Source organism: Physeter macrocephalus, chromosome 16, assembly GCF_002837175.3.
Source record: "Physeter macrocephalus isolate SW-GA chromosome 16, ASM283717v5, whole genome shotgun sequence".
In the NCBI taxonomy this organism is placed as follows: Eukaryota; Metazoa; Chordata; class Mammalia; order Artiodactyla; family Physeteridae; genus Physeter; species Physeter macrocephalus.
In genome coordinates, this window is record NC_041229.1 from 102,814,675 (window position 1) to 102,837,866 (window position 23,192).

Sequence of the window (23,192 nt, forward strand, 5' to 3'; positions counted from 1 at the left end):
GGGTTCGATCCCTGGTCCGGGAAGATCCCACATGCCACGGAGCGACTAAGCCCGTGTGCCACAACTACTGAGCCTGCGCTCTAGAGCCTGCGAGCCACAACTACTGAGCCCAAGTGCTGCAACTACTGAAGCCCGCGCGCCTAGAGCCCATGCTCCACAACAAGAGAAGCCACCTCAATGAGAAGCCTGCTCACTGCAAGGAAGAGTAGCCCCCGCTCGCTGCAACTAGAGAAAGCCCACACGCAGCAATGAAGACCCAACACAGCCAAATATAAACAAATAAATAATTAGGAAAAAAAAAAAAGAATCCACCTGCCAACGCAGGGGACACGGGTTCGAGCCCTGGCCTGGGAAGATCCCACGTGCCGCGGAGCAACTAAGCCCGTGCGCCACAACTACTGAGCCCACGTGCCACAACTACTGAAGCCCACCCACCTAGAGCCCATGCTCCGCAACAAGAGAAGCCACCACGATGAGAAGGCCGTGCACCACAGCGAACAGTAGGCCCCGCTCACCACAACTAGAGAAAGCCCGAGCGCAGCTGCGAAGACCCAACACAGCCAAAGATAAATAAATAAGATAAATAAATTTATTAAAAAATTTTTTTCCTTTTAAAAAGTTGAAGTATAATTGACTTACAATATTATATTCGTTTCAGGTGTGCAACATAGTGATTCAATATTTTTTATAGATTACATACCAAAGTAATTATACTACTGACTATATCCCTGTGCTGTACATTACATCCCTGTGTTTTATTTATTTTATAACTGGTAGTTTGTACCTCTTAATCCCCTTCAGCTAGTTTGCCCATCCCCTACCCCACCCCCTCCCCCGGCAACCACTAAACTGTTCTCTGTATCTGTGAGTCTGTTTCCTTTTTGTTATATTTGTTTGTTTGCTTTGTAAATTTCACACATAAGTGAAAACGTACAGGATTTGTCTTTCTTTGTCTGATTTATTTTACTGAGAATACTCTCCAGGTCCAACCATGTCGCAAATGGCAAGATTTCATCTTTTTATGGCTAATATATCATATATATGTATATATGTGTGTGTGTGTGTGTGTATATATATATATATGTATCTCACATCTTTATCCACTCATCTGTCAAAGGGCGCTAGATTGCTTCCATATCTTGGCTCTTATAAATAGTGCTGTAATGAACACTGGGGTGCATGTATCTTTTAGAATTAGTGTTTTTGTTTTCTTTAGATAATACCCAAGAGTGGAATTGCTGGATTGTGTGGTGGTTCTATTTTTAATTTTTTGAGGAATCTCCATACTGTTTTCTATCCTTAGAGAGCTGCTCCTCCCACTCCACCCAGGAGGTACCACCATGTCTGTGATTGGTCCAGGGGTGGCTATGAAAGTCAAGGCAGGATATGTCAGAATCCTTCCCTGGGTTTTTGCTACCTGGATATGTGGGAAGACTCCTCTCTCTACTCTGGTGGCAAAAGTCCAAGGACAAAAACCTGGTGCTGCCTGCAACCAACATCCCCATTGGAGTGAATGAAGCCAACAGAGAGAGAGAAATGAAGATGAAATGAGGAAGAGAGTAAGACACACACACACACACACACACACACACAGGGACTCAAGTCTCTCAATCCAGGCAAAATTGAGGTCAGGCCTTTTTTATGATTTAGTAAAATAATCCAATTACTTATTTTATCCTTTTGTCTTAATTTAGTTCTGTCATTTGCAAACCAAAGGGACCTAACTAGTACAAGGCATCTCCATATATTTGCTGAATGATGGAATTAATTTGCATACCTGCCTCATTCCCAATGTATGTGAGGTAGCATCTGACAAGAACAAGGATAAAATCTTAAAACAGAAATGGAGGGAATTCCCTGGTGGCGCAGTGGTTAAGACTCCACGCTTCCAATGCGGGGGGCCCTGGTTCCATTCCTGGTCAGGGAACTAGATCCCACATGCATGTTGCAATTAAGAGTTCACATGCCACAGATCAGGAGCCTGCGAGCTGCAATTAAGACCCAGCGTAACCAAATAAAACAACAACAAAAACAAACAAACAAAAAACAACAGAAATGGAGACTCAAGAGAGCAAGAACATAAAAATATAAATAAGCAGGTCTATTATTAAATAAAGCCCATAAAGTGCTCTAATAATTGATCATCAAATTTGGCTCTGAGCTTCCTGGCAGCCAAAGCAATAAGGGAGATGTAGTAACTTACATTTTTTTCCCCCCCTTGGAGATAACAGAACCTACAAGTTCCTCATGGGAAAGAAAATTTCCCTAGTCTTTAGCCACAAAGGAAAATTTCAGATGGGGCTCTGTAAGCAGGTACGGAGGCCAACGCCAGGCACATTCCATCAGTCAAAATCTGTAGTGAGCCTTCTACGTCTGGTCCTTGGAGTATGGGCCTAGGGAACAAGTGAGGTTGTCAAATTTCGTTGTCAACTCGGTCAGCCTTGCCTTGAGATGTAGTAACTTACATTTTTTTTTCCCCCCTTGGAGATAACAGAACCTACAAGTTCCTCATGGGAAAGAAAATTTTCCTAGTCTTTAGCCACAAAGGAAAATTTCAGATGGGGCTCTGTAAGCAGGTACGGAGAGGAAGGCTTTTCAGGACCCTGGTGGTGCCCGAAGTGCTCAAACCAAGGAGATGAACAGCTAAGTCTATGGACCCCACGTTTAAAGCAAAACCAAAAAATATTGTCAATTGTCATCTTCAGAATGGGCCAAATGAATTGATCCTCCTAGACAGTGTCCTATAAGGACACAAGTAAACAGTGGCCCTGCAGTGTTCTTGGGGTCATAGGTATTTCCTTCCTTCACTCACTCGACAAATATTTCCTGAGCACCTACTCTGTGCCAGGCACTGCTCTGGGCTCTGCGGAGGAGAGCACAAAAGAAAAAAGTCAACCTGCTCTGATGAACAAATGCGCAAACAACCAGTTTGGGTGGGGGGTGCCGGTGAGGCCAGTGTGTGGAAGCAGCAGCCAGCAGGTATGCGGGGACCCTGGCCATTGGGGTCCTCACCCTTCCTTGTTCCTGTGAGAGGCTGGGGTGCTGCCCTTGTTTTCAGCCACTGATTCTCTCCCACCCCTGCCCTGTGCCCGGGGTTGGTTTCGCTTTCCCCTTCCCCTAAATTCTCTGAGTTTTGTTTCTGTCTGTGGGTTCCCCGCCCCCGCGCACCACCTTTGTCTGGAGTTACATCTGAAGTAGCAGAGAAGCCGAACAGTTTCGGGGCTGGGGACAGAGGATGAGGTAGGGGCCGGGGCCTCCATTGCTCCTCCAAAGGCCCCACTTCATCGCTTACCTGGTCCCATCTCCCCGTCAGGATCCACCTCCCTACCATACTCCAGGGAGCAGACCCATCACCCCCACCGAGGAGTCTGGGCTCTGGGCTCATACTCCTTGTATGTATTTTGGTTCTAGCACCACCCCTCACCAGCCTTGTGGCTTTGAGCAGATAACCCGACCTCTCTGTGCCTCAGTTTCCTTATTATAAAATGGGCCTCATAAAAGGGTTGTTAACAGAGATATTTATAGAGATTTGCTGACCACCTGCTTAGTGCCAGGCTGTGCTAGGTGCTGGACTTAGGCTATGAACAAACCCAGTTCCTGGTCCCCGTGTACCTGACCCAGTGAAAGCGCGGAGTCCTAACCACTGGACCGCCAGGGAATTCCGTTTAACCAGTTTTAAGTGAACAGTTCAGTGGCATTAAGTACTGTCACATTGTGCAACCATCACCATTCTCCATCTCCAGAACTTTTTTCATCATCCCGGACTGAAACTCTATTCTCATTGAACACCAGCTCTCCATTCTCCCCTCCCCACAGCCCCTGGTAACCACTGGGCTACTTCCTGTCTCTATGTCATCGACTATTCTAGGCATTGTATATAAGTGGAATCATACAATATTTATCCTTATGTGTCTGGTTTATTTCACTTAGCATAAAGTCTTCAAGGTTCATCCATGTTGTAGCATGTGTTAGAATTTCTTTTTAAGGTTGAATACTAGTCTATTAATGTATATACCATATTTTGTTTATCCATTCATCCCTCCATGGACATTTGGGTTGTTTCCTACTTTTGACTGCTGTGAATAATGCTGCTATGAACATGGGTGTACAAATATCTATTCCAGTCCCTGCTTTTAATTATTTGGGGTATACATGCAGAAGTGGAATTGCTGAATACAGTAATTTTGTTTTTTTGAGGAACCACTCTACTGTCTTTTCAAAGCAGCTGCATCATTTTACATTCCCACAAGTGATACACAAGGGTTCTGATTTCTCCAAATCCTCACTGACACTTGCTATCTTTTGTTTTTGTTTTTTGCATTTCCCTGATTGCTAATGATACTGAGCACATTTTCATGTGCTTATTGACTCTTTGGATATGTATATTCTTTGGAGAAATATCAATTCAAATCCTTTTTCCATTTTTAAAAAAATATTTATTTATTTGGTTGCGTGGGGTCTTAATTGCGGCAGGCGGGCTCCTTAGTTGCGGCATGCGAACTCTTAGTTGCGGCATGCGAACTCTTAGTTGCGGCATGCGATATGTCAGAATCCTTCCCTGGGTTTTTGCTACCTGGATATGTGGGAAGACTCCTCTCTCTACTCTGGTGGCAAAAGTCCAAGGACAAAAACCTGGTGCTGCCTGCAACCAACATCCCCATTGGAGTGAATGAAGCCAACAGAGAGAGAGAAATGAAGATGAAATGAGGAAGAGAGTAAGACACACACACACACACACACACACACACAGGGACTCAAGTCTCTCAATCCAGGCAAAATTGAGGTCAGGCCTTTTTTATGATTTAGTAAAATAATCCAATTACTTATTTTATCCTTTTGTCTTAATTTAGTTCTGTCATTTGCAAACCAAAGGGACCTAACTAGTACAAGGCATCTCCATATATTTGCTGAATGATGGAATTAATTTGCATACCTGCCTCATTCCCAATGTATGTGAGGTAGCATCTGACAAGAACAAGGATAAAATCTTAAAACAGAAATGGAGGGAATTCCCTGGTGGCGCAGTGGTTAAGACTCCACGCTTCCAATGCGGGGGGCCCTGGTTCCATTCCTGGTCAGGGAACTAGATCCCACATGCATGTTGCAATTAAGAGTTCACATGCCACAGATCAGGAGCCTGCGAGCTGCAATTAAGACCCAGCGTAACCAAATAAAACAACAACAAAAACAAACAAACAAAAAACAACAGAAATGGAGACTCAAGAGAGCAAGAACATAAAAATATAAATAAGCAGGTCTATTATTAAATAAAGCCCATAAAGTGCTCTATTAACTGATCATCAAATTTGGCTCTGAGCTTCCTGGCAGCCAAAGCAATAAGGGAGATGTAGTAACTTACATTTTTTCCCCCCCTTGGAGATAACAGAACCTACAAGTTCCTCATGGGAAAGAAAATTTCCCTAGTCTTTAGCCACAAAGGAAAATTTCAGATGGGGCTCTGTAAGCAGGTACGGAGGCCAACGCCAGGCACATTCCATCAGTCAAAATCTGTAGTGAGCCTTCTACGTCTGGTCCTTGGAGTATGGGCCTAGGGAACAAGTGAGGTTGTCAAATTTCGTTGTCAACTCGGTCAGCCTTGCCTTGACCTCTCAGTGGCTCTTGTCACAGTTGGTCACTCCCTCCTTTTTGAAACACTTTCTTCACTTAGCTGGGAGCCCTCGCTCTCTGTGCTCACTTCCTCCCCACTGGCCACTCTTGTCTGTTGTCCATGGCCATGTCTCCCCGTCCGCCCCTGACCTCTAAATGGTGGCAGGCCCATGCTCAGTCTCTAGACCTCTTCTCTTCTTTCCTCTCTCTGCTTCCCTGGCCCAAGTCCTCCGGTCCCTCTCCTGGAGGACAGTCCCTCTTTCCACACTGACCTTCCAGCCTAATCTCTACACAGCAGCCAGAGAGAGCTTTTAAAAACCTAAATCAGGAACCCTGCCCACCTGTGAACGGCTGCAGAAAAGAAGAAATTAACACGTCCCCTCCCCGATGCTGGCCAAGCCACGGAAAGCTAATAGCCTTTTTACTTTACTTCCACACTTGCTCCCCATCTCTGTTCTATAAAAGAAACTGGCATCCAGACCCCGATAAGATGGTTTTTTCACTCACTCGACAAATATTTCCTGAGCACCTACTCTGTGCCAGGCACTGCTCTGGGCTCTGCGGAGGAGAGCACAAAAGAAAAAGGTCAACCTGCTCTGATCAACAAATGCGCAAACAACCAGTTTGGGTGGGGGGTGCCGGTGAGGCCAGTGTGTGGAAGCAGCAGCCAGCAGGTATGCGGGGACCCTGGCCATTGGGGTCCTCACCCTTCCTTGTTCCTGTGAGAGGCTGGGGTGCTGCCCTTGTTTTCAGCCACTGATTCTCTCCCACCCCTGCCCTGTGCCCGGGGTTGGTTTCGCTTTCCCCTTCCCCTAAATTCTCTGAGTTTTGTTTCTGTCTGTGGGTTCCCCGCCCCCGCGCACCACCTTTGTCTGGAGTTACATCTGAAGTAGCAGAGAAGCCGAACAGTTTCGGGGCTGGGGACAGAGGATGAGGTAGGGGCCGGGGCCTCCATTGCTCCTCCAAAGGCCCCACTTCATCGCTTACCTGGTCCCATCTCCCCGTCAGGATCCACCTCCCTACCATACTCCAGGGAGCAGACCCATCACCCCCACCGAGGAGTCTGGGCTCTGGGCTCATACTCCTTGTATGTATTTTGGTTCTAGCACCACCCCTCACCAGCCTTGTGGCTTTAAGCAGATAACCCGACCTCTCTGTGCCTCAGTTTCCTTATTATAAAATGGGCCTCATAAAAGGGTTGTTAACAGAGATATTTATAGAGATTTGCTGACCACCTGCTTAGTGCCAGGCTGTGCTAGGTGCTGGACTTAGGCTATGAACAAACCCAGTTCCTGGTCCCCGTGTACCTGACCCAGTGAAAGCGCGGAGTCCTAACCACTGGACCGCCAGGGAATTCCGTTTAACCAGTTTTAAGTGAACAGTTCAGTGGCATTAAGTACTGTCACATTGTGCAACCATCACCATTCTCCATCTCCAGAACTTTTTTCATCATCCCGGACTGAAACTCTATTCTCATTGAACACCAGCTCTCCATTCTCCCCTCCCCACAGCCCCTGGTAACCACTGGGCTACTTCCTGTCTCTATGTCATCGACTATTCTAGGCATTGTATATAAGTGGAATCATACAATATTTATCCTTATGTGTCTGGTTTATTTCACTTAGCATAAAGTCTTCAAGGTTCATCCATGTTGTAGCATGTGTTAGAATTTCTTTTTAAGGTTGAATACTAGTCTATTAATGTATATACCATATTTTGTTTATCCATTCATCCCTCCATGGACATTTGGGTTGTTTCCTACTTTTGACTGCTGTGAATAATGCTGCTATGAACATGGGTGTACAAATATCTATTCCAGTCCCTGCTTTTAATTATTTGGGGTATACATGCAGAAGTGGAATTGCTGAATACAGTAATTTTGTTTTTTTGAGGAACCACTCTACTGTCTTTTCAAAGCAGCTGCATCATTTTACATTCCCACAAGTGATACACAAGGGTTCTGATTTCTCCAAATCCTCACTGACACTTGCTATCTTTTGTTTTTGTTTTTTGCATTTCCCTGATTGCTAATGATACTGAGCACATTTTCATGTGCTTATTGACTCTTTGGATATGTATATTCTTTGGAGAAATATCAATTCAAATCCTTTTTCCATTTTTAAAAAAATATTTATTTATTTGGTTGCGTGGGGTCTTAATTGCGGCAGGCGGGCTCCTTAGTTGCGGCATGCGAGCTCTTAGTTGCGGCATGCGAACTCTTAGTTGCGGCATGCGTGTGAGATCTAGTTCCCAGACGAGGGATCGAACCCGGGCCCCCTGCATTGGGAGCATGGAGTCTTAACCACTGCACCACCAGGGAAGTCCCCTTTTTTTCATTTTTAAATTGGGTTATTTGGGTTTTTATTGTTGAATTGTGAGAGTTCTTTATGTATTTTGGATACAAGTCTTTTATCAGATATATTATTTGCAAATATTTTCTCTCATTTTGTGGGTTATCTTTTCACTTTTTTGATGGTGTCCATTGAAGCATAAAGGTTTTTGTTTCCTTTTAATTTATTTTATTGAAGTATAGTTGATTTACAATGTTGTGTTAATTCCTGCTGTACAGCAAAGTGATTCAATTATACGTATATATTCTTTTTCATATTCTTTTCCATTATAGTTTATCACAAGATATTGAATATAGTTCCCTATGAAGCATGACAGTTTTAAATTTTGATGAAGTACATTTTTTAATTTTTAATTTTTAAATTATTTCTTTGGCCAAGCCGCGTGGCTTGCAGGATCTTAGTTCCCCGACCAGGAATGAACCCAGGCCCCGGGCAGTGAAGCGCTGAGTCCTAACCACTGGACTGCCAGGGAATTCCCAGATGAAATCTAATTTATCTGTTTTTTTCTTTTGTTACTTGTGCTTTTGGTATCATATCTGATAAACCATTGCCTAATCCATGGCAATGGTTTATTAGATATGACTGTTTTTTTCCTAAGAGTTTTAGTTCTTACATTTAAATCTATGATTCATTTTGAGTTAATTTTTGTATATGGTATGATGTAAGGGCCCAACTTCTTTCTTTTGAGTATGGAAATCCAGTCGTCCCAGCATCATTTGTTGAAAAGACTGCTCTTTTCCCGCTGAATGGTCTTGGTACCCTTGTCTAAAATCAACTGACCATAAATGTAAGGGTTCCTATTTCTGAACCCTCAATTCTATTCCATTGATCTATATGTCTATCCTAATGCTAGTACCACACTGTTTGGGTTATAGTAGCTTTGTACTGCTTTCAAATCAGGAAATGTAAGTCTTCTAACTTTGCTCGTTTTCAAGATTGTTTGGCTACTCTGGGTCCCTTGACTTTTCACATAAATTTTAGGATCAGCTTGCCAATTCCTGTAAAAGGCAGCTGAGATTTTGATAGAGACTGAGATAAATCAGTTTGGAGATATTGTTATCTTCTGGGGTTTTTTAATTGACAGATATTTTCTCCTGTTATTAATCAGATTTTCCTCCTTCTTTGTATGTACATTAATTTTTTATTGGATGCCAAACATTGTGAATTTTACATTATTGATCTGGATTTATTGAATTCCTTTAAAGAGTGTTGTACTTTTCCTGGCAATTTGGTTGTTACTTATGGGTTAGTTTGATCATTTCAAGATTTGTTACAAGCTCTTTTATGGTGAGTCTAGAGTAGCCTTCATTAAGGGCTAAACCCATACCCTTCTGGGTTCTCTACTGAATCCTCTGTGTATTCTGTGAGATTTCTTTACTCTGGAGATAATTTTCCTATAAAGATTTCTAGTCCTGTGTGAGCTCTGGGAATTATTCCTGCTTCCCTTTTCTCAGGGATTACAGTACTTTGCTACCAGTTTTCTAACATCTGAAATTAGTTGTTTCTTATACTTTATCCAGTTTCTTAGTTGCTTGTGGCAAAAGGATACACCTTACTTGCTCACGGCCAGGATCAGAAGTCCTTCTCTCTCCTCTGAGCTCCCCAAGTCCTTTGCCCTTCCCTCTCCCAAAATTCTGCTCATGCTCTGATCTGGATTATAATTGTGTGTGCATGTTTTATCTCCCTCATTGGACTGTGACCATCTCAAGGGCAGGGGGGCTTATCTTATTCATAGCTGCATCTACAGGTTGTTTCATAGGGTCTGTCGCACGATAGGCATGTTTTTGTGCTTTGGTTTGCCCTGCCCCTCTCCTCCTTCAAGACACCTCAAATCATGTCCCCATCTTTTTAAAAATGAATTTAATTAATTAAAAAACTTCCTTTTGGGCTTTCCTCATGGCGCAGTGGTTAAGAATCCGCCTGCCAATGCAGGGGATACGGGTTCGATCCCTGGTCCGGGAAGATCCCACATGCCACGGAGCGACTAAGCCCGTGTGCCACAACTACTGAGCCTGCGCTCTAGAGCCTGCGAGCCACAACTACTGAGCCCAAGTGCTGCAACTACTGAAGCCCGCGCGCCTAGAGCCCATGCTCCACAACAAGAGAAGCCACCTCAATGAGAAGCCTGCTCACTGCAAGGAAGAGTAGCCCCCGCTCGCTGCAACTAGAGAAAGCCCACACGCAGCAATGAAGACCCAACACAGCCAAATATAAACAAATAAATAATTAGGAAAAAAAAAAAAGAATCCACCTGCCAACGCAGGGGACACGGGTTCGAGCCCTGGCCTGGGAAGATCCCACGTGCCGCGGAGCAACTAAGCCCGTGCGCCACAACTACTGAGCCCACGTGCCACAACTACTGAAGCCCACCCACCTAGAGCCCATGCTCCGCAACAAGAGAAGCCACCACGATGAGAAGGCCGTGCACCACAGCGAACAGTAGGCCCCGCTCACCACAACTAGAGAAAGCCCGAGCGCAGCTGCGAAGACCCAACACAGCCAAAGATAAATAAATAAGATAAATAAATTTATTAAAAAATTTTTTTCCTTTTAAAAAGTTGAAGTATAATTGACTTACAATATTATATTCGTTTCAGGTGTGCAACATAGTGATTCAATATTTTTTATAGATTACATACCAAAGTAATTATACTACTGACTATATCCCTGTGCTGTACATTACATCCCTGTGTTTTATTTATTTTATAACTGGTAGTTTGTACCTCTTAATCCCCTTCAGCTAGTTTGCCCATCCCCTACCCCACCCCCTCCCCCGGCAACCACTAAACTGTTCTCTGTATCTGTGAGTCTGTTTCCTTTTTGTTATATTTGTTTGTTTGCTTTGTAAATTTCACACATAAGTGAAAACGTACAGGATTTGTCTTTCTTTGTCTGATTTATTTTACTGAGAATACTCTCCAGGTCCAACCATGTCGCAAATGGCAAGATTTCATCTTTTTATGGCTAATATATCATATATATGTATATATGTGTGTGTGTGTGTGTGTATATATATATATATGTATCTCACATCTTTATCCACTCATCTGTCAAAGGGCGCTAGATTGCTTCCATATCTTGGCTCTTATAAATAGTGCTGTAATGAACACTGGGGTGCATGTATCTTTTAGAATTAGTGTTTTTGTTTTCTTTAGATAATACCCAAGAGTGGAATTGCTGGATTGTGTGGTGGTTCTATTTTTAATTTTTTGAGGAATCTCCATACTGTTTTCTATCCTTAGAGAGCTGCTCCTCCCACTCCACCCAGGAGGTACCACCATGTCTGTGATTGGTCCAGGGGTGGCTATGAAAGTCAAGGCAGGATATGTCAGAATCCTTCCCTGGGTTTTTGCTACCTGGATATGTGGGAAGACTCCTCTCTCTACTCTGGTGGCAAAAGTCCAAGGACAAAAACCTGGTGCTGCCTGCAACCAACATCCCCATTGGAGTGAATGAAGCCAACAGAGAGAGAGAAATGAAGATGAAATGAGGAAGAGAGTAAGACACACACACACACACACACACACACACAGGGACTCAAGTCTCTCAATCCAGGCAAAATTGAGGTCAGGCCTTTTTTATGATTTAGTAAAATAATCCAATTACTTATTTTATCCTTTTGTCTTAATTTAGTTCTGTCATTTGCAAACCAAAGGGACCTAACTAGTACAAGGCATCTCCATATATTTGCTGAATGATGGAATTAATTTGCATACCTGCCTCATTCCCAATGTATGTGAGGTAGCATCTGACAAGAACAAGGATAAAATCTTAAAACAGAAATGGAGGGAATTCCCTGGTGGCGCAGTGGTTAAGACTCCACGCTTCCAATGCGGGGGGCCCTGGTTCCATTCCTGGTCAGGGAACTAGATCCCACATGCATGTTGCAATTAAGAGTTCACATGCCACAGATCAGGAGCCTGCGAGCTGCAATTAAGACCCAGCGTAACCAAATAAAACAACAACAAAAACAAACAAACAAAAAACAACAGAAATGGAGACTCAAGAGAGCAAGAACATAAAAATATAAATAAGCAGGTCTATTATTAAATAAAGCCCATAAAGTGCTCTATTAACTGATCATCAAATTTGGCTCTGAGCTTCCTGGCAGCCAAAGCAATAAGGGAGATGTAGTAACTTACATTTTTTCCCCCCCTTGGAGATAACAGAACCTACAAGTTCCTCATGGGAAAGAAAATTTCCCTAGTCTTTAGCCACAAAGGAAAATTTCAGATGGGGCTCTGTAAGCAGGTACGGAGGCCAACGCCAGGCACATTCCATCAGTCAAAATCTGTAGTGAGCCTTCTACGTCTGGTCCTTGGAGTATGGGCCTAGGGAACAAGTGAGGTTGTCAAATTTCGTTGTCAACTCGGTCAGCCTTGCCTTGACCTCTCAGTGGCTCTTGTCACAGTTGGTCACTCCCTCCTTTTTGAAACACTTTCTTCACTTAGCTGGGAGCCCTCGCTCTCTGTGCTCACTTCCTCCCCACTGGCCACTCTTGTCTGTTGTCCATGGCCATGTCTCCCCGTCCGCCCCTGACCTCTAAATGGTGGCAGGCCCATGCTCAGTCTCTAGACCTCTTCTCTTCTTTCCTCTCTCTGCTTCCCTGGCCCAAGTCCTCCGGTCCCTCTCCTGGAGGACAGTCCCTCTTTCCACACTGACCTTCCAGCCTAATCTCTACACAGCAGCCAGAGAGAGCTTTTAAAAACCTAAATCAGGAACCCTGCCCACCTGTGAACGGCTGCAGAAAAGAAGAAATTAACACGTCCCCTCCCCGATGCTGGCCAAGCCACGGAAAGCTAATAGCCTTTTTACTTTACTTCCACACTTGCTCCCCATCTCTGTTCTATAAAAGAAACTGGCATCCAGACCCCGATAAGATGGTTTTTTGGGCACACTAGCCCGCCATCTTCTCGGTCTGCCGGCTTTGTGAATAAAATCACTACTCCTTGCCTCAAAGGAAAAAAAAAAACACAACCTAAATCAGGGACTTCCCTGGTGGTTCAGTGGTTAAGACTTTGCCTTCCAATGCAGGGGGTGTGGGTTCGATCCCTGGTCGGGGAGCTAAGATCCCACATGCCTCGCGGCCAAAAACAAACAAACCACCCCCACCCCATAAAACAGAAGCAATATTGTAACAAATTAAATAAAGACTTTAAAAAAAATGTCCGCATCAAAAAAAATCTTTTAAAAAAACCAAAAAAGCCCTGAATCAGCCCCCATCACTTCCTCCCCTCAAAATCTTCTACTGTGATGGCTACTATGACGATACAAGATGCGTGGGATATAATAAAGGATAATTTGTCTCCCAATGTCCCTCTAAAATTCCAAAGGAAACTTGTCTCTATGCCCTCAGATGAAGTCGTGACCTTCTGTGCCATGTTTCGCCACAGTGCTGGCCAGCTCCTGCCGTGGTTCCGCAGCCTTTCTGGAAGTCTCTTGTACCCTTGATCCACTGGGCTGCCAAGACTTCAGGGAGTCCATCTCAAGCTCTCGAGGCAGCTTCCTTGAAACACTTCTCCCCAGATTTGGGATTAGAAGGCAGACCCCAGCCCTAAGTCCCCGAGGGGAGTGCTGGGACTCCCTTTCTAAATCAATCTCATCACAAAATTCCCCTTCCAGAATCCACCCTCCCAACCCTTTATAATCTTGAAGTAGACCGGGTGTTTCGCGTGGCAAAATAGGTCTTCTACTATCCTCTTACACTTTCCATCATGCTTAGGACAAATCCCAAGACCTTCCCGTGGCCACTGGGCCACATGACCCGACTTCTGAGCCCCCAGAGAAGTTTAAAATGCCATAATATCAAAGAATATTACAGAAACTGACAAGCAGTGTAAAGCAGCTATACCCCAATTTAAAAAAAAAGAATGTTACAAATAATTTTATGTCACCAAAAATAAAACCTTAATCAAAGTGAAGGCCTTTTCAGAAAAGTGTGAAATGCCAAAATTGGTACAAAAATATCAAAAACTTCAATAGATCAATAACCAGTAAAGAAAATTATAATCTAAGACTCCAGTGCCAAAGAGTCCCAGTGGAGTCCACCAGACTTTCAAGGAACAGATAGATGGTCCTTATCTTATACCAGTTGTTCCAGAAAACAGAGGATGAGAAAAGGCTGCCCACTTCCTCAGGTGACTCCCAAACCAGATAACAGCATCAGGAAAGGAAAAGTGTAGAGCATTTCACTCTGAAGACAGATGTTAAATTATGATCTAATAGCATAAAATATAGAAGAATGCCCCACCTAGGGTAGGGAAAGGACTTCTTAAGACATCCAGAATGCAAACCCTCATTCAAAACATTTATGGATCTGACCACATCAAAATTAAGGGTTTCTGTTCCACAAAGGCCATCAGAGATAATGTTGATAGACAGCTGGTTGCAACCTAGTGAATGAAGAACTTCTGTTGCGGCATGCGAACTCTTAGTTGCGGCATGCGTGTGAGATCTAGTTCCCAGACGAGGGATCGAACCCGGGCCCCCTGCATTGGGAGCATGGAGTCTTAACCACTGCACCACCAGGGAAGTCCCCTTTTTTTCATTTTTAAATTGGGTTATTTGGGTTTTTATTGTTGAATTGTGAGAGTTCTTTATGTATTTTGGATACAAGTCTTTTATCAGATATATTATTTGCAAATATTTTCTCTCATTTTGTGGGTTATCTTTTCACTTTTTTGATGGTGTCCATTGAAGCATAAAGGTTTTTGTTTCCTTTTAATTTATTTTATTGAAGTATAGTTGATTTACAATGTTGTGTTAATTCCTGCTGTACAGCAAAGTGATTCAATTATACGTATATATTCTTTTTCATATTCTTTTCCATTATAGTTTATCACAAGATATTGAATATAGTTCCCTATGAAGCATGACAGTTTTAAATTTTGATGAAATACATTTTTTAATTTTTAATTTTTAAATTATTTCTTTGGCCAAGCCGCGTGGCTTGCAGGATCTTAGTTCCCCGACCAGGAATGAACCCAGGCCCCGGGCAGTGAAGCGCTGAGTCCTAACCACTGGACTGCCAGGGAATTCCCAGATGAAATCTAATTTATCTGTTTTTTTCTTTTGTTACTTGTGCTTTTGGTATCATATCTGATAAACCATTGCCTAATCCATGGCAATGGTTTATTAGATATGACTGTTTTTTTCCTAAGAGTTTTAGTTCTTACATTTAAATCTATGATTCATTTTGAGTTAATTTTTGTATATGGTATGATGTAAGGGCCCAACTTCTTTCTTTTGAGTATGGAAATCCAGTCGTCCCAGCATCATTTGTTGAAAAGACTGCTCTTTTCCCGCTGAATGGTCTTGGTACCCTTGTCTAAAATCAACTGACCATAAATGTAAGGGTTCCTATTTCTGAACCCTCAATTCTATTCCATTGATCTATATGTCTATCCTAATGCTAGTACCACACTGTTTGGGTTATAGTAGCTTTGTACTGCTTTCAAATCAGGAAATGTAAGTCTTCTAACTTTGCTCGTTTTCAAGATTGTTTGGCTACTCTGGGTCCCTTGACTTTTCACATAAATTTTAGGATCAGCTTGCCAATTCCTGTAAAAGGCAGCTGAGATTTTGATAGAGACTGAGATAAATCAGTTTGGAGATATTGTTATCTTCTGGGGTTTTTTAATTGACAGATATTTTCTCCTGTTATTAATCAGATTTTCCTCCTTCTTTGTATGTACATTAATTTTTTATTGGATGCCAAACATTGTGAATTTTACATTATTGATCTGGATTTATTGAATTCCTTTAAAGAGTGTTGTACTTTTCCTGGCAATTTGGTTGTTACTTATGGGTTAGTTTGATCATTTCAAGATTTGTTACAAGCTCTTTTATGGTGAGTCTAGAGTAGCCTTCATTAAGGGCTAAACCCATACCCTTCTGGGTTCTCTACTGAATCCTCTGTGTATTCTGTGAGATTTCTTTACTCTGGAGATAATTTTCCTATAAAGATTTCTAGTCCTGTGTGAGCTCTGGGAATTATTCCTGCTTCCCTTTTCTCAGGGATTACAGTACTTTGCTACCAGTTTTCTAACATCTGAAATTAGTTGTTTCTTATACTTTATCCAGTTTCTTAGTTGCTTGTGGCAAAAGGATACACCTTACTTGCTCACGGCCAGGATCAGAAGTCCTTCTCTCTCCTCTGAGCTCCCCAAGTCCTTTGCCCTTCCCTCTCCCAAAATTCTGCTCATGCTCTGATCTGGATTATAATTGTGTGTGCATGTTTTATCTCCCTCATTGGACTGTGACCATCTCAAGGGCAGGGGGGCTTATCTTATTCATAGCTGCATCTACAGGTTGTTTCATAGGGTCTGTCGCACGATAGGCATGTTTTTGTGCTTTGGTTTGCCCTGCCCCTCTCCTCCTTCAAGACACCTCAAATCATGTCCCCATCTTTTTAAAAATGAATTTAATTAATTAAAAAACTTCCTTTTGGGCTTTCCTCATGGCGCAGTGGTTAAGAATCCGCCTGCCAATGCAGGGGATACGGGTTCGATCCCTGGTCCGGGAAGATCCCACATGCCACGGAGCGACTAAGCCCGTGTGCCACAACTACTGAGCCTGCGCTCTAGAGCCTGCGAGCCACAACTACTGAGCCCAAGTGCTGCAACTACTGAAGCCCGCGCGCCTAGAGCCCATGCTCCACAACAAGAGAAGCCACCTCAATGAGAAGCCTGCTCACTGCAAGGAAGAGTAGCCCCCGCTCGCTGCAACTAGAGAAAGCCCACACGCAGCAATGAAGACCCAACACAGCCAAATATAAACAAATAAATAATTAGGAAAAAAAAAAAAGAATCCACCTGCCAACGCAGGGGACACGGGTTCGAGCCCTGGCCTGGGAAGATCCCACGTGCCGCGGAGCAACTAAGCCCGTGCGCCACAACTACTGAGCCCACGTGCCACAACTACTGAAGCCCACCCACCTAGAGCCCATGCTCCGCAACAAGAGAAGCCACCACGATGAGAAGGCCGTGCACCACAGCGAACAGTAGGCCCCGCTCACCACAACTAGAGAAAGCCCGAGCGCAGCTGCGAAGACCCAACACAGCCAAAGATAAATAAATAAGATAAATAAATTTATTAAAAAATTTTTTTCCTTTTAAAAAGTTGAAGTATAATTGACTTACAATATTATATTCGTTTCAGGTGTGCAACATAGTGATTCAATATTTTTTATAGATTACATACCAAAGTAATTATACTACTGACTATATCCCTGTGCTGTACATTACATCCCTGTGTTTTATTTATTTTATAACTGGTAGTTTGTACCTCTTAATCCCCTTCAGCTAGTTTGCCCATCCCCTACCCCACCCCCTCCCCCGGCAACCACTAAACTGTTCTCTGTATCTGTGAGTCTGTTTCCTTTTTGTTATATTTGTTTGTTTGCTTTGTAAATTTCACACATAAGTGAAAACGTACAGGATTTGTCTTTCTTTGTCTGATTTATTTTACTGAGAATACTCTCCAGGTCCAACCATGTCGCAAATGGCAAGATTTCATCTTTTTATGGCTAATATATCATATATATGTATATATGTGTGTGTGTGTGTGTGTATATATATATATATGTATCTCACATCTTTATCCACTCATCTGTCAAAGGGCGCTAGATTGCTTCCATATCTTGGCTCTTATAAATAGTGCTGTAATGAACACTGGGGTGCATGTATCTTTTAGAATTAGTGTTTTTGTTTTCTTTAGATAATACCCAAGAGTGGAATTGCTGGATTGTGTGGTGGTTCTATTTTTAATTTTTTGAGGAATCTCCATACTGTTTTCTATCCTTAGAGAGCTGCTCCTCCCACTCCACCCAGGAGGTACCACCATGTCTGTGATTGGTCCAGGGGTGGCTATGAAAGTCAAGGCAGGATATGTCAGAATCCTTCCCTGGGTTTTTGCTACCTGGATATGTGGGAAGACTCCTCTCTCTACTCTGGTGGCAAAAGTCCAAGGACAAAAACCTGGTGCTGCCTGCAACCAACATCCCCATTGGAGTGAATGAAGCCAACAGAGAGAGAGAAATGAAGATGAAATGAGGAAGAGAGTAAGACACACACACACACACACACACACACACAGGGACTCAAGTCTCTCAATCCAGGCAAAATTGAGGTCAGGCCTTTTTTATGATTTAGTAAAATAATCCAATTACTTATTTTATCCTTTTGTCTTAATTTAGTTCTGTCATTTGCAAACCAAAGGGACCTAACTAGTACAAGGCATCTCCATATATTTGCTGAATGATGGAATTAATTTGCATACCTGCCTCATTCCCAATGTATGTGAGGTAGCATCTGACAAGAACAAGGATAAAATCTTAAAACAGAAATGGAGGGAATTCCCTGGTGGCGCAGTGGTTAAGACTCCACGCTTCCAATGCGGGGGGCCCTGGTTCCATTCCTGGTCAGGGAACTAGATCCCACATGCATGTTGCAATTAAGAGTTCACATGCCACAGATCAGGAGCCTGCGAGCTGCAATTAAGACCCAGCGTAACCAAATAAAACAACAACAAAAACAAACAAACAAAAAACAACAGAAATGGAGACTCAAGAGAGCAAGAACATAAAAATATAAATAAGCAGGTCTATTATTAAATAAAGCCCATAAAGTGCTCTATTAACTGATCATCAAATTTGGCTCTGAGCTTCCTGGCAGCCAAAGCAATAAGGGAGATGTAGTAACTTACATTTTTTCCCCCCCTTGGAGATAACAGAACCTACAAGTTCCTCATGGGAAAGAAAATTTCCCTAGTCTTTAGCCACAAAGGAAAATTTCAGATGGGGCTCTGTAAGCAGGTACGGAGGCCAACGCCAGGCACATTCCATCAGTCAAAATCTGTAGTGAGCCTTCTACGTCTGGTCCTTGGAGTATGGGCCTAGGGAACAAGTGAGGTTGTCAAATTTCGTTGTCAACTCGGTCAGCCTTGCCTTGACCTCTCAGTGGCTCTTGTCACAGTTGGTCACTCCCTCCTTTTTGAAACACTTTCTTCACTTAGCTGGGAGCCCTCGCTCTCTGTGCTCACTTCCTCCCCACTGGCCACTCTTGTCTGTTGTCCATGGCCATGTCTCCCCGTCCGCCCCTGACCTCTAAATGGTGGCAGGCCCATGCTCAGTCTCTAGACCTCTTCTCTTCTTTCCTCTCTCTGCTTCCCTGGCCCAAGTCCTCCGGTCCCTCTCCTGGAGGACAGTCCCTCTTTCCACACTGACCTTCCAGCCTAATCTCTACACAGCAGCCAGAGAGAGCTTTTAAAAACCTAAATCAGGAACCCTGCCCACCTGTGAACGGCTGCAGAAAAGAAGAAATTAACACGTCCCCTCCCCGATGCTGGCCAAGCCACGGAAAGCTAATAGCCTTTTTACTTTACTTCCACACTTGCTCCCCATCTCTGTTCTATAAAAGAAACTGGCATCCAGACCCCGATAAGATGGTTTTTTGGGCACACTAGCCCGCCATCTTCTCGGTCTGCCGGCTTTGTGAATAAAATCACTACTCCTTGCCTCAAAGGAAAAAAAAAAACACAACCTAAATCAGGGACTTCCCTGGTGGTTCAGTGGTTAAGACTTTGCCTTCCAATGCAGGGGGTGTGGGTTCGATCCCTGGTCGGGGAGCTAAGATCCCACATGCCTCGCGGCCAAAAACAAACAAACAACCCCCACCCCATAAAACAGAAGCAATAGAATTAATTTGTAACAAATTAAATAAAGACTTTAAAAAAAATGTCCGCATCAAAAAAAATCTTTTAAAAAAACCAAAAAAGCCCTGAATCAGCCCCCATCACTTCCTCCCCTCAAAATCTTCTACTGTGATGGCTACTATGACGATACAAGATGCGTGGGATATAATAAAGGATAATTTGTCTCCCAATGTCCCTCTAAAATTCCAAAGGAAACTTGTCTCTATGCCCTCAGATGAAGTCGTGACCTTCTGTGCCATGTTTCGCCACAGTGCTGGCCAGCTCCTGCCGTGGTTCCGCAGCCTTTCTGGAAGTCTCTTGTACCCTTGATCCACGGGGCTGCCAAGACTTCAGGGAGTCCATCTCAAGCTCTCGAGGCAGCTTCCTTGAAACACTTCTCCCCAGATTTGGGATTAGAAGGCAGACCCCAGCCCTAAGTCCCCGAGGGGAGTGCTGGGACTCCCTTTCTAAATCAATCTCATCACAAAATTCCCCTTCCAGAATCCACCCTCCCAACCCTTTATAATCTTGAAGTAGACCGGGTGTTTCGCGTGGCAAAATAGGTCTTCTACTATCCTCTTACACTTTCCATCATGCTTAGGACAAATCCCAAGACCTTCCCGTGGCCACTGGGCCACATGACCCGACTTCTGAGCCCCCAGAGAAGTTTAAAATGCCATAATATCAAAGAATATTACAGAAACTGACAAGCAGTGTAAAGCAGCTATACCCCAATTTAAAAAAAAAGAATGTTACAAATAATTTTATGTCACCAAAAATAAAACCTTAATCAAAGTGAAGGCCTTTTCAGAAAAGTGTGAAATGCCAAAATTGGTACAAAAATATCAAAAACTTCAATAGATCAATAACCAGTAAAGAAAATTATAATCTAAGACTCCAGTGCCAAAGAGTCCCAGTGGAGTCCACCAGACTTTCAAGGAACAGATAGATGGTCCTTATCTTATACCAGTTGTTCCAGAAAACAGAGGATGAGAAAAGGCTGCCCACTTCCTCAGGTGACTCCCAAACCAGATAACAGCATCAGGAAAGGAAAAGTGTAGAGCATTTCACTCTGAAGACAGATGTTAAATTATGATCTAATAGCATAAAATATAGAAGAATGCCCCACCTAGGGTAGGGAAAGGACTTCTTAAGACATCCAGAATGCAAACCCTCATTCAAAACATTTATGGATCTGACCACATCAAAATTAAGGGTTTCTGTTCCACAAAGGCCATCAGAGATAATGTTGATAGACAGCTGGTTGCAACCTAGTGAATGAAGAACTTCTGCAAGTTAATAAGAAAAAGCCAAGAAACACAATAGAGAAATGGCCATGAACAGAAACAAGTACCCTTGAACTGAACTGAACTGAACTGGCCCAAAGGCAAACAATTAATGAAGATGGGGTCAAAGAAGTAATCAGCACAATTCAGTTAAAATTACAATGAGATACCATTTTTTTAAATTTATTTTTTCCTTCATTTTATATATACATGTATGTATTTTTCTTTTGGCCACGCTGCGTGGCATGCGGAATCTTAGTTCCCCGACCAGGGATCGGAGCCGTGCCCCCTGCATTGGGAGCACGGAGTCTTAGTCATTGGACCTCCAGGGAAGTCCCTAAAGTTTTTTTTTTTAATTGAAGTATAGTTGATTTACAGTGTTGTGTTAATTTCTGCCGTACAGCAAAGTGACACAGTTATACACTTTTAAAATATATTTATTTATTTATTTGGCTGCATCTGGTCCCGGTTGCGGCATGCGGAACCTTCGTTGCAGCACGCAGGATCTTTTGTTAGGGCACGCGGGTTCCCTATGAAGCATGACAGTTTTAAATTTTGATGAAATACATTTTTTAATTTTTAATTTTTAAATTATTTCTTTGGCCAAGCCGCGTGGCTTGCAGGATCTTAGTTCCCCGACCAGGAATGAACCCAGGCCCCGGGCAGTGAAGCGCTGAGTCCTAACCACTGGACTGCCAGGGAATTCCCAGATGAAATCTAATTTATCTGTTTTTTTCTTTTGTTACTTGTGCTTTTGGTATCATATCTGATAAACCATTGCCTAATCCATGGCAATGGTTTATTAGATATGACTGTTTTTTTCCTAAGAGTTTTAGTTCTTACATTTAAATCTATGATTCATTTTGAGTTAATTTTTGTATATGGTATGATGTAAGGGCCCAACTTCTTTCTTTTGAGTATGGAAATCCAGTCGTCCCAGCATCATTTGTTGAAAAGACTGCTCTTTTCCCGCTGAATGGTCTTGGTACCCTTGTCTAAAATCAACTGACCATAAATGTAAGGGTTCCTATTTCTGAACCCTCAATTCTATTCCATTGATCTATATGTCTATCCTAATGCTAGTACCACACTGTTTGGGTTATAGTAGCTTTGTACTGCTTTCAAATCAGGAAATGTAAGTCTTCTAACTTTGCTCGTTTTCAAGATTGTTTGGCTACTCTGGGTCCCTTGACTTTTCACATAAATTTTAGGATCAGCTTGCCAATTCCTGTAAAAGGCAGCTGAGATTTTGATAGAGACTGAGATAAATCAGTTTGGAGATATTGTTATCTTCTGGGGTTTTTTAATTGACAGATATTTTCTCCTGTTATTAATCAGATTTTCCTCCTTCTTTGTATGTACATTAATTTTTTATTGGATGCCAAACATTGTGAATTTTACATTATTGATCTGGATTTATTGAATTCCTTTAAAGAGTGTTGTACTTTTCCTGGCAATTTGGTTGTTACTTATGGGTTAGTTTGATCATTTCAAGATTTGTTACAAGCTCTTTTATGGTGAGTCTAGAGTAGCCTTCATTAAGGGCTAAACCCATACCCTTCTGGGTTCTCTACTGAATCCTCTGTGTATTCTGTGAGATTTCTTTACTCTGGAGATAATTTTCCTATAAAGATTTCTAGTCCTGTGTGAGCTCTGGGAATTATTCCTGCTTCCCTTTTCTCAGGGATTACAGTACTTTGCTACCAGTTTTCTAACATCTGAAATTAGTTGTTTCTTATACTTTATCCAGTTTCTTAGTTGCTTGTGGCAAAAGGATACACCTTACTTGCTCACGGCCAGGATCAGAAGTCCTTCTCTCTCCTCTGAGCTCCCCAAGTCCTTTGCCCTTCCCTCTCCCAAAATTCTGCTCATGCTCTGATCTGGATTATAATTGTGTGTGCATGTTTTATCTCCCTCATTGGACTGTGACCATCTCAAGGGCAGGGGGGCTTATCTTATTCATAGCTGCATCTACAGGTTGTTTCATAGGGTCTGTCGCACGATAGGCATGTTTTTGTGCTTTGGTTTGCCCTGCCCCTCTCCTCCTTCAAGACACCTCAAATCATGTTCCCATCTTTTTAAAAATGAATTTAATTAATTAAAAAACTTCCTTTTGGGCTTTCCTCATGGCGCAGTGGTTAAGAATCCGCCTGCCAATGCAGGGGATACGGGTTCGATCCCTGGTCCGGGAAGATCCCACATGCCACGGAGCGACTAAGCCCGTGTGCCACAACTACTGAGCCTGCGCTCTAGAGCC